Raw genomic sequence first — 12,972 nt, 5'->3', positions numbered from 1 at the left:
GAGGGACGTTCATGGGAGCCTCGTTCTAATCTTCATTGCCCTGACCTTTTGAGGCTTTTTCATGCTAAGTTTCCCTCTAAGCCTGGTGGACCGCCGAGACGTCGGTCCTAGAGAGGGGGTTCTGTCACGTTTTAGGCTAGTGAGGACTGGACTGCATCTCCCAGAATGCCCGCAGTCTAGTCTGTTGTTTGTGTTTGTTGTGCTTTGGGTCTATATCTTTTCTTTCTTTCCCTTTTGCCAGTGCTTGTCATGTGTAGAGCCTGACCTGTGTTTACTCGTACTGGTATCCAGTATTCATGTTTCGCTGCCTCGTGTCACTTGCTATGGATATCTAATTTCGGAGCGTTGAGACCGAGAGAAGCTGTGCGGAAACCCGCTCCGCTGCACGGCGCCTTGTATGCACTTTGACCCGGAGCCGCGCTGGGGATTCAGACAGAGCTGCTTCGGAGCCGCGTTGGTGAGTCAGACGGAGCCGCTCTGACGTTTCCTGAAGCTGCGTACTAACCCGAGACGGCGGCTGCTGTTAATTCGGGTATGTGAGCGCGGAGCCTGTTTGTCCTCGAATAGCTTTGGGAACGCTGAGGGCTCGTACCTAAATCGCAGAAGCGGCTGCTTCTGCTTTATTTTCCTGCGCTGAGCCCGTTCTTTGAGATTATTGAACTCAGACTGAATCCTGGTATCAAGTAAACAGCGATTGTTGTAAGACTGTGCCTGTGGATTTAAGACATTGAATAACGTTCAGAGCACAGAGACAATATTACAGGCTATAGAAATACAGACTTCAGAAGAGAAGAGCACATTAGTCTTGGATGTGCATTGGGGACTAAGGATACTGCTTTCTCTCTGGAGCCCAACTCCCTTTGGATTTGTTTTCATTTCTTTTTCTTCTTCTGATTCATTATTTACATATCTTGGATTGGTGTGGCAGTTTAGAGCAGTGAGTATCTGGGTGTACCTTAGTCCTCTTAGTCTATTAGATTGTATAGGGAGGGGGTGTGCATTTACATGTGTTTTCTTGTGTATCCCTGCAGACCACTGCTGTAGCAAACGAAGAAAGAAGGAACAACTATCCTGTCCTCACCTGCCGTAGATGGTTTAGGCTGCCCGCCTGTTTTATTTATTTTCTCAATTTTTTCCCCTTCTCTGGGAGGGGTTGTCCTAGAAGAGAGTTACATTGATGGCTCGTCTGGGGGATCGTTCCTAGGGAGGAAGGAAATAGGCAACGACATCGCTCCTGCTGCGTCTGACTTTCAAGGTTAGTCATCCTGCCTTACTTGTGACACCCATAAACTGGCTGTGTTCCAAAAATGTCCTTATATGTACCTAAACTGAGCAAATGTGTTACATCCACTCTTTTTATTACTGTAAAACTGTATAAAAAAGGCCTCGCACCGATGTTCGGTGTGATACTTCTTGCATTGCCGAAGGGTGCTGTAGGAATGTACCACCACCCCATGGGGTCTTAATAAACTTGTCTTTTGCATTTTCCAGTTTCCGTGCCAATTTCTACATTACGGTGTCATAGAGGGTTTGCAGAGTATGTAGGTCTGAAGAACCCAATACCACACCTGCACCTACAAGTTGATTGGTAAAGCGAGCAAGTAGTTCCTGAAAGAAATCAATGGACATAATGGATGTCCCAGTTGAGGTTACTGGCCTCCGGTGGTGGTGGCGGTGCTAATGCAGTTGCTGGAGGCCACGAGATAGATATTAAAAAGGTACAATAACTATAATGCGATACTTGAAGAGCAGTGTCATGAGTAACAATGTAAAAGGTTATCACATGCTTTTGAGAACTTATTCCTTAGGCACCAACCATAAGAAAGCCGTTAAAAATCCTCTACCAACCAGATAGATTTGCGATACTTAAGGACTGAATTCAACCACTGAACATTCTGCTGCTGTGAATACACAAAATTAGGGTACCAAACCTGTTAATATTTTGGCGACCTATCCAGTTATCCCTGAAAAAACCTACACTCTGCTGATGAGGAACAACAATTCCGAAACACCGGTGTACAGAGTTGGGGCTGCAACTTTGCCTGTTGCATGCCCAGAGCTACGAAAGGCGCATACGCCTAAAGACTGCATTTACCATGATGCTGGAGGGTTACACCCGCTGGTGAGGTCAGAAGTGTGCGACCCATAGACTTTTCACTTTATATGGTTCCCTTGAACCTTGGAGCTGACGAGCTCGGACACTGCATCTTCGCGCCACGAGGGGTACCAAACCTGTTAATACTTTGGCGACCTATCCAGTAATCCCTGAAAAAACCTACACTCTGCTCATGAGGAACAACAATTCAGAAACACCGATGTACAGAGTTGGTGCTGCAACTTTGCCTGTTACACGTCCAGAGCTACGAAAGGCGCACACGCCTAAAGACTGCATTTACCATGATGCTCGAGGGTTACACCCGCTGGTGAGGTCAGAAGTGTGCGACCCATAGACTTTTCACGCAAAATTAGAGGACAGGCGCGAGCATTTGAGCAATCTTATAGATAGACAATCTTATTTGAGATTTTACCACTCATTTAGGGTAAATTTGTTTTTACAAATTTACCTTTGATGTAGATGGTCCATTACACGGTACAGACTCTTCCTTTGCGTTATCTTCTTTTGACATGATCCCTTTGTGACTGATCTTGGAAACGTTGCTGGTCAAACCTGCTCCATTCTCAATTACTGTGCTTTCCTTTTTACACTCCTCAGTCACTTCAATCTTGAGATCTCCACTGCTGTCATCCAGAGGAGTTACCTTGGTCACGGTTGGAACTGACAGTTCAGCAGCGTAAGCCCAAAGAAAAGGACCAAGCTATATGCAGGCCGGGCAGACCATCTGTCAGGAACTGCTGTATAGCCACAGTGGTAGATCGTAAAAGGAGGATCAAGACACGGATTGGGTTTAAGCCTAGTTGGGGAAACATTTGGTATCCTGTAGTAAAGAAATCCCCACTCACTCAAGATGGCCGCCGCGGTGGTCGTTAAACTCTCGGTAGTGCCAGTCTAGGTAATGAGGCAATCGCGCAGAATAGCAACTGCGCACTTCAACTAACTAGCGTGAGGAGACACAGCTCGTTTCTGCCGCTCCGCGTCACTAATCCAAGACGGGAGTCGGCAAGTCGTTTTTGGGTTAAGTAATTGTTGCCTTCTCTGTCAGGGCCAGTTTAAGTTATTCTAAAGAGAGAAATTAGTTTAGTCTAGCAACGGTCACTGTCAGGATAATTACGTGACTAGTTTGAGCACTGCAAAATTTATACAGTCAGTCAGAGCAGTTTGGAGTTCGTGCTTAGGAACTCTTCGACAGCTGCATTGTTGCTGACAGAGGATTCACGGAACAGCGTCTTGAAGAGTTCTTGCGAGCAGTTGAAGAATTCAGAACTGCGCCATTTGGGAGAGTTCTTCGGAGGAGTCTTGAACTTGAAGAATTCAGAACTGCGCCATTTGGGAGAGTTCTTCGGAGGAGTCTTGAACTAGTAAGACAGACAAGTTTATTGGCCAGTGAGCTTCCCTACCTTCCTTTCGCAATTGCGCTTGCCCTATTTCTTTCCTTTCCCTTTTCCCTACCTTGCACCTTTTTGCGCGCTACTGAAGGATTCCTTTTGGCTTGAGACTCTTGCATAGCGCTTACTGGAGAACCACTTGAAGAAAACTATTACAGCATCTGCACGTAGATTCTCAGGTACTAGAGAGAGAGAGCGAGAGCTGTAGAATCTAAATAGAGCCTGAATGAGTTAATTGAATATTTGGTAATGTAAGTCTTCTATTCTACAGATTAAGAGACTACCTGCAGTACCCTAAATTAAATACAGAAGAGAAGCTAATACCTAAAGAGCTACTGGTAGGACAAGCTTTAATTATTTCATAGAGTCAGTATAGTAAGGTGGGTTGTTGTCTTATGTTTCCTTCCATCTGTGTATTAGGCACCCCCTGAAGAATAGACTGCAGAATATCTTCCTCAGAAGTCCGCAGCCAAAGAGGGTGTCAGCAGTGTCAAGGTGTCTCTTCTTTTATCCACTTCCCCTTTTCCCTTCTTCTGGTGAAACTGCTAAGCAAGCGGTGGCACTGGAGGGTGGGAGATTGGGATCAGCATCTATACTGCCCCTACGGAGAGTGGAGACTTCTGACACCATCTCCTGAAATTCCATATTCTCCTCTGGTGTTGCACCTAGGTGCCTTTCATGGAACCAGTCTTCAAAAACCACGAACTGGATCATCTCATCTGGAGCCTCATCTTCTGGATCTGGATATGGTCTCTTGCATATACAATACAGACCAAAGAAGTTGTCATATTTATTGAGTATATTTACTTTGTCTTTGTCTGAATATAGCTTGCCCTGCACATTTTTAGGTCGAGGACCGAGAAGGCTGCACTTGCGCAGTCTCCGGGAGGAGAATTAATGCTTCTTAGTAGGGCTGTAGAACCCGCCTCCCTGCCAAGTCTCTCCTCCATTGGCTGGCTTCGTAAACGGAGGCCAGCCATTGGAGGAGAGAGCCGTCACTCCGATTTAGCCCCGTCTTTTTCGGATTTGGGGGCGTAAGTTTTGCTGTTCTTTAGACAGTGACGTTGTCTGTCACTCAAAACAGCAAAACCACGCCCCAATCCGAAAAAATTCAGAAGCTTGAGGCGGCCATTTTGTTTCCTTCGCAGTGAAAGTGAGCCGTTCCTCGCTGTCCTCTTGAGTCACCGAACAATAGTGCCTGTTTAAACGGATTATTATTCATAGGTATGTAAACTAGTTTTAACTTCTTTCTTTCACTAAAGAGGTCCTCCCGTCAACCTGGAGCACAACCACGCACCGTGGAGTTCGTAGTGGCAGCTGCTGATAAAATCCCTCGGGTAGGCCTGAGCGGCCGTGGTAGGAAGCAGAGCCGTGCCTCGGGTTGCTGAGTCATGGGAGGGCTGGCAGCCCTGAGACAAATGCAGGTAATACGTATATTTTACTATCAACTTTTACTCCTGTACCATAGAGGATTACGTGCTCAGCCCTCGGCTCCCCTCTCTTCGGGAGCAACAGCCGCCCCCGCCATTACCTGCCCCGGCCCGCCTCCCTCCCGCTCCGCACTCACCTGAGGCCCAGCGCGGACAGTGCAGCCCGACCCAGGGGCCTCTAATATCTGCGACCGGACACACCCTGTGCCTCCTCCCGCACCTACCCCTGACCCCGCCGGGCGCTGGCAGCGAACTGACACAGTCCGGAGCGACGCGGCACCCAGCAGACAGCAAGCACAGCTTTGAATGTGATTGTTTTTTAAATGAATTCTGGGGTTGTGTTTCTGGCATTATGGAAGGAGTGATGTACTTTTGCAATACTAAGAGCGGGCCTCGACTTTCCGTATGTTCGCATTTATTGCGACACGCGCGCTGCTCGGAATTTCACAAAATAAAGAGGCAAAACGTAATTTAAGATCAGTTAGGAGACTGCTGTTTGGTGTCTTTAAAACTATAACCCCCACAGACGGTGCAAAGGACGTCCATTCAGGGTCATCTTGACGTGCCTGGGCAGCTTCAACAGCTGCTAGAGCGGCAGTGTCCAACTGTAACCAGACAGAGGTTCTTCAAATGAGCATTGCATATGACCTTTAAGACGGAACAGTGTTTTTTTAAGAGCGCGTTGGCTTCACAGGCCCGGTATTTTTTTTAAATAGGACGCCCCCGCAACCCCCCGCCAGCAGCCAGTCACTGACTTTGTCCTTCATTGTGCTACGGGGCTCGGCTCCTCTGAGCACAGCAGTGTTAACAATCCGAGTTGTGTCTTAATATAGTTCCTGCACCCTACTTTTTTATGGTAATTAGGAAAGCGCCAATGCAGACAAAAGGCCAAAACGTGGACTAGTCACAGCTAGAGTTTTCGTTAACGTTTTTGGATACCACTCTTCAAATATATTCTTATTGGGGATGTCAGTTAAATTGGTATTTAAACAAAGTCTAAGTGCTTGCATGTAAAGGTTTTGGGTGTGTACTTTTGACTTTCTCTACTTAGAACACCTAACTGGAGCATTGCTCCCCCAGTCAACATAAGTGGCCTTTGTTTCTGAGTTTGACAGTAGTTCAGACACAAGTAATGTCACCTTGAACCTGTTCTGCAGCTGTGGTCTTCAAATTCACATTGTAGGTGTGTGGTTGTACCGAATTTACTTTCACAACTTTTTTCTACAAGGTTATTCAGGATGTAATCTGTGACTTTCCTGAGAGAAAAAGTTAGCTTGAAATGTCTTGTCTCGTTCAGATTATTCGGGTGTATCCCAATGGTCGTTAGCAAACAAGGGTGAACGCCGCTTTAACCACCGACAGCTGCTCAGACCCTCTCCCCATCGCCAATATTTTCCCGCTTTAATGACAGTGAGGCTTTCAATCCATAGCTGCTGCTACTGTTATGTAAATACAGGTGCTCAGTTTACCCACCGCAGAAGCCTGGAAGACCGAGTCAACCTTGAGGGGGATGTGAACTTGAGACCCGATTATCACCACATGTCTCAGCGGCAAGCGTTTAACTCACTAAACCATTTACCACTGTAAAAAAGAAAAACTCTGTGTCTGCAATGTCGGTAAAATATTTGGTTGGGGGTTTTCCAGGAAGAAACTCATGGGACAAAGAGTAGCAACGGATGCATTTTGAAGCACTTTGACTAGTAACAGACATGGTTCAAAGCGCTATAACCAAGTAACACAGGCCAGAACCTGGTGGAATATAAAATCCCTTCACAAATGGTTTGGGGCTTTTCCCAAAAGGCGGTTTTTGAAAATTATTCAGAAGTTGTGTTCTGTAAAGCAAATTGGATCAAAATAACGGTAAAAATGTGCTTTGATTTAAGGAGTACTTTGTCGGAATAACAATGGTGGGCACACTCCAGAACCGATCGATGACACAACAGGGTTAGATAGACTCCTCATGTCTGGCATCGAGTAATGTTAACCTCCGCGTGTCCAGAACTATGCAATGCCAGTCTCCAGATGGTCAGCAACATGTATGCTAAGGCTTCACCTGCTCAGTTAAAGGGCTGTTAGAATCTAGATACCAAGCATCAGGTAATATTATTGTACTTATGCACTTCAACAGATATGGCCACCCTTCAGGTGCCCAGCTACATTTATAAGGAGTATCCACATTCTCAGCTACCGATGGCCAGTTTGTATGCATGTACGTATATAGGTGGCTAGAGACCCCCCAGCTTGGACCACGCCCCCTCACAACTCCACCGAATCAATGACAAGACACTATTACTTGGCCATGATTAAAAGGTCATGTTTCTTAGCAACCTCACAGAAGCATGACGATCATAACATTCAAGCAGCAAAATGTAAACTATTTGTGAGTCATAGCAATAGTTAATGAGCATACAAGTTAAATGTGCAAATACACTTCATTACAAACACTGTGCAAACAATAGCAATGATTGTACCAAGTAACTATTTACAACGGAGCCATTCCCAGACACCTCACATTACTAAGGGCCAAGTACAAGTTTGGGACCAAAAATTGACCCAGGCAAGCCAAAAAAAGTGGCCCACATTCATGGAGTGCAATCTTTCACAAAACATTTCTTGGTTAATATGCCACCCCTTGCTATAGCCTGTCAGTAAATCTGTTCAATGACTGGCATAGGCAAAGGTGATTTAAAATTGGAAGTAGGAGAGATTATCTGGAGTTCTCTCCATAATACACATTCAATGTTTGTAACTAAGCGTTTAGAAATCAGCCATCAAAATATATAACTTCCAAACAGCCGTACCCTTTTTCTAGTCCTCAAGAGCAAGAAGGGGGGCCTTGTTAGTGAAAATCGTCATGTCACCATCCAGGAAAAACACCAGAAGTAGATAAAATGGATGGTTTAGAGACCGATGCAGCCGTCAGACAGTACATGGCAGTTCACCATTGGTCATATTAGAGAAAAAGTTGATAGCTTTCTTCCCTGTTTCCTGTCCTGCTTAGCTGGTAAAGATGGCAACTCAGGAGCTGGGCAGGTAGTGCTATGGAAGGGTTCCAATGAGGAAAACCATGGGGAGGTGTCAGCTCAGCAACAAAGTATGTGCTGGCAGTGTGTCAAAAGCTGCATGCAGGTGAGGTGTCAAGGCAATGGGTAGTAGGCAGGTGTGGACCTCAGCCATCAGCAGGCCACTCAGGCAATGGGTGGGCCAGGTAAGTCCATCACCAGGTGACAGGCAGTGAGTGCAGACAGGCTACTGCTCTTTCCTGGTTTGACCTGCGTCAGCTACCAACTGCACTTTAATGCTCACAGAAGTCTTTTTTCTAATAACATAATCGCAGCATGAGCAGAGTCTCATGATGAGAAGCATGGTCGGGTGATGCAGTGGGCTAATGCAGCCACTGCAGGGATCTGTGTTTGACCTCATGGTCACCATTTTAATTTCCGACCAGTACATTCAGTCTTTCATAGTACTGAGGTTGATAAAATGAGTACCACTGATTTGGGTACAATGGAGGAAAAGAGGGAATCCATCTTGATCGTAGATCCGGCAGCTGTTATTGAGCTGGACCTGGGATCGGGGCTGGCCCCAATAAAATATGATGAGTTTGTTCTGGTAAAATTTGCCAGTGCTGGAACACATTCAGCAGTGTTTGCAGGTTGTCTGCTTACTTTACAGCGGAGCAATCTGCAGTGGGTGAGGGAGGTTTCTTATTTTCATGTCCAGCATGGCCCATCAGAAAGGCCTCACTCAGAGGGCCATCACCTCTCCTTTTATTGCCATCTCATCATGGTTGGGAGATATCTGGAGCCTGACACCTAGATGCCAGTGCAGTGGAGGGATCTAAAGGTGCACAGTTGTCATCGCTTCACAAACGCTTAAGAGAAACTACATTTTGGAGACAGGTCATTTACTTTGTTCAACCCCTATATGTAAGTGACATGTATATACATATATTTTTTAATTTAATGTATTTTGTGGAGCTATTGTTCCAGTGTAGGGAGTCGGAGGGATTTACATCACTCTCATATATTGTACACCGAGAAGGAATCATTCAACTGATTACATCAATATATTGGAAATTACATAAAACAACGAGAGTAACAAGGTGCAAAAAGTCAGATATCTTCCATATTGGTTGGCACTTGGCACCATATGTTAAAAGTGCTTGGTCAAGAGAAACACAGCCAACTTTAAACATCACACAGTGGTTGGGGTTGCATGTACTAATGAAACTTTGTTATTACCCAAAGGAACTTTTTATAGCAATCTTAGAATAAAGAAATACTGATTTAAAAAAATGTTTCTAAATCCATGCTTTGTAGTGTATGCAACTTCTTGATGCTGGTTCATAGCTCACTGTGCTGCAGTGGAAGGATGATATGTAGAGTCACTGGATTTTTGCAATTCGGTGGCTGCTGCATTTTACTCACAATTATGGATTTGCCGTATTTGCCCTTTAATCCATCATTCACTGCATAATCCGCAGATTTTACCCCCAAAATTTGTTTCTAACTCGATTGGTTCAAAAGTTACTAAAAGCATGGCATGACGTGTTCCTGCGCATTTGAAGGCTCTTCACTAAGGCTGATTGCTCATCTCTCAGGTGTTTTATTGGAGTATTTTGTTTGTAAGCTGATACCAATAAGGTGAAACATTTAGCCAGACAGGATTACAATTTTTGAAAAGGAGAGAAAAGGGAGCAATACTGTAACAAAATGTACCACGTTATGCACCATCATTTGCATTTTCTTGCCACGTAATTTGGTCCTCTCCTGACGCAAAATTCTAGTATCCCTGATTATACTTTTTGCACGGCAAGTAACTAAAGGACGTCCATGACAAAAGAAGTAACTCACCGAGCTATCTACATAAAATATATATAAGTGATCTGCAAGCTAGACATTGTTATTTGCAGCAGGCACACTAACCACATGTGCTAACTTAGGAACGGTCATAACTGTGTCTAGGAAGAACACAGATCCCTCCAGCGAGGGCATGTCACTCTGAAAAACTGGGCATGTGCTAGTAAATTAAATTTTAGATTTAGGCTGGCCAGTCCGAGGTGAAAAGGGCCACAACACCTGACCTTCCTGCGGGGCCTCTCAACCTTTGTGCACACACCTCACCCCTCCAACTATGACCTAAGTTGGAAGGCCTGGCGGAGGAGTGGGTCAGATGAAAGACATTGCTTTAGTTCTGGCCAGGCTGGCCCCATGGGGCCGAGGTGAGAATCGCACCAGTGGGAGCAGAGCAATACCTGACCTCCCAGCGAGACCTCTGCTCACAACCCCCTTCCCTCACTCTCCATGGGCTGAACGTGAAACCCCAAGGTGGTCAGGATCAGGTAAAGGACACAGCTTCTGGGCCGGCCACATGGAGGAGAGGGGAGAAAGGAGAGCGAGGAGAAATGGTGCATAGGCTACAACATCACATGGCCTCTTAGCATCTTGAATTTGAATTTGAATTTAAAAGCATTTGTTTAGCGCGCTTATACCCAGCGGTTTCATGGCGCTGAAGGAGCTACTACTAGCAACAGCAACAAGAGGGACAGATTAGGCATCAAAAGCTCTGGAAAAGAGGAAGGTTTTACACTTCTCCCTCACTGGAGCAGCTGGATGAGGAGGGGCAAAGGAAGTGTTCTGCTTCTAGAGTGGGGCCGGCCCACACGGGCCAAGGTGAAGATGCCAAAGCCTCAATATAGACCGCCCAACGATGGCGCTGCAAGCCCAAGCATCTCTGCCCTCCGCTCCTCTAAACTTAGCACTATGCTTTTCTAGCCCACCTGGCCCTGCCTGGCCTCATATGACAGTGGCTTGGGCAGGTAGGCAGGCTGGTGGGATGGGGGATGAGGGGCCAGTAGGGCACTGTGGGAAGTTAGCAGAGGTCCTAAAAAAAAGTCCCTCATCTGTTACTCAGGCATCCGCCCATCGGCCCATTCCTGATTGCCTGTTTTGCTAATCCGACCCTGACCCAGTATTGCAGTCCATCCACTCAGTGCTGTCCTAGGAGTAATTTTGGTGTAGAAAACTTTGTTTTCCTGTTAGGAGTCGGTGTTGTATGCCACTGGTCTGCCACCAGTCAAAGGGCTAGAGTGGGTGAGTACATGCAGATCTGAGCGGTTCCTGGTCCAGGTGTCGCAATGGTCCAACAAAGAGGGGGAGGCCATGAATCTGCCACCCTAAATCACCCCTCGACATTGCAACACCATGACCAGGAAGTCATGTATTCATGTCTGTGACTTCTTGTCCCCGTCCGCAAGATAAGTCACAGGAAGCACTATCTGCCCCTTGTCCCATCACTCAAGACAATGGACAGGCAGACCTGAACCAGCACAGCCCCAGCCCGGCGGGGGAGGGGAGCCCGGCGGACAGATGCGACCTCCCCGTTACCGGCGCAGGGCACCCAGAAGGACCCAACACCAAGCATAGAAGGGACTGGAGCGACCCGGAGATGCCACAGAAAAAGCACAAGTGCCCCAGGCTGCGGCAAGGTGTACGGCAAGTCCTCACATCTGAAGGCTCATCTGAGGACGCACACAGGTCAGTCTGGGCACAGCCCCCTTGCTGTGCTTGCTTCCCTGCCCCCTCGCTGTGCTTGCTTCCCTGCCCCCTCGCTGTGCTTGCTTCCCTGCCCCTCGCTGTGCTTGCTCTCCTGTGTGTGTGTGTGTGGCTCTGGGTGTGTGTGTGTGGCTCTGGGTGTGTGTGTGTGTGTGGCTCTGGGTGTGTGTGTGTTTGGCTCTGGGTGTGTGTGTGTTTGGCTCTGGGTGTGTGTGTGTTTGGCTCTGGGTGTGTGTGTGTGGCTCTGGGTGTGTGTGTGGCTCTGGGTGTGTGTGTGGCTCTGGGTGTGTGTGTGGCTCTGGGGGTGTGTGTGGCTCTGGGTGTGTGTGTGTGGCTCTGGGTGTGTGTGGCTGGGTGTGTGTGTGGCTGTGTTGCTGTGTGTGTGTGTGTGTGTGGGACTCTGTGTGTGTGGGGGGCTCTGTGTGTGTGTGTGTGGGGGGCTCTATGTGTGTGTGTGTGTGTGTGTGTGGGGCTCTGTGTGAGTGGCTCTGTATGTGTGTGTGGGTGGCTTTGTGTGTGTGGCTCTGTGTGGGTGTAAATGCAATAGGTCCTGCATTTGCGAGCGATTACGCTATTGACATTGTAAATGACAATGCCATTTATTTAACGATTAAGCTATTGGCAATGTAAATGACAATGTCATTTATTTATGATTTAAAAAAAGTCATGAGCAATGCTAATAGCTCTACCTTTAATAATGCCGAGACCATTGCATTGTAAATGCTTGTTAAACTTGGTGTTCCCACAGTCGCAGCGGAAGTTCCTTTTTGTACACAGCTCAAGCAGGTCATGTCCTTCGTGACACTTGTAACTGCAAGCCACACGAATTCCAGCCGCTTCTCCTCCCTTTGGTGTGCAAGTACTGCAGGCATACAAAGCTTGACGCTTTACGTAACCCTGGGGGTAAGAGCACCGCTCCGGGTCACTGCCACCCAGCACTGCGCACGCCTCTTCTTCCATGGCATCATGCTCTTCCAGCACGTCATACAGTGTATGCATGAGATAAACAACTGTTTAATGAATGAGTGTATTTTTCAGATGTAAGATAGTCCATCGTGCAATGCGATGCAAGCACCTAATAGGAGACAGACTAATATAGTAAAAACCCAGAAGCATAAACTGAGCGAGGAATAGTTCCCAGTGTGGGGACAAAGCCCAATCTATATATTTTAAGGAATATTTTTTAAGTAGGTAGCGCAGTCTGTAGCGCTGATAAGCCTTACCTATAAACAGTATGACTTGGATAGCAAACGAAAATGCGGCATCACATGCCTAACGAAGGAAAAGCAGCTTGCCAGATGCACAACTAGGGTAAAATAACAGTATATCACATGGGAATCAACAAAAAAGCAGTACATCAAATGTATAATGAAAGGAAAAGCAATGGCTCACATTCATAATAAAGAAAACAAGTACCAGTAAAGCTATAGGTCTGCCCTTGGCATGCTGCTATAATGGTTATTTTTTTAAACTTTTTTTTT

General features: G+C 46.6%; 1 pseudogene; it reads right to left on the bottom strand.

Moving 5' to 3' along the window:
- Positions 1-462: 462 nt before the first annotated feature.
- The window catches only part of LOC147731600 (putative E3 ubiquitin-protein ligase UBR7), a 31,741-nt pseudogene continuing 19,231 nt past the window's right edge, over positions 463-12,972 (bottom strand).

This window comes from Lissotriton vulgaris, chromosome 2_1 (assembly GCF_964263255.1).
Source record: "Lissotriton vulgaris chromosome 2_1, aLisVul1.2, whole genome shotgun sequence".
NCBI lineage: Eukaryota > Metazoa > Chordata > Amphibia > Caudata > Salamandridae > Lissotriton > Lissotriton vulgaris.
This window is presented reverse-complemented; position numbering and strand designations above follow the sequence as displayed.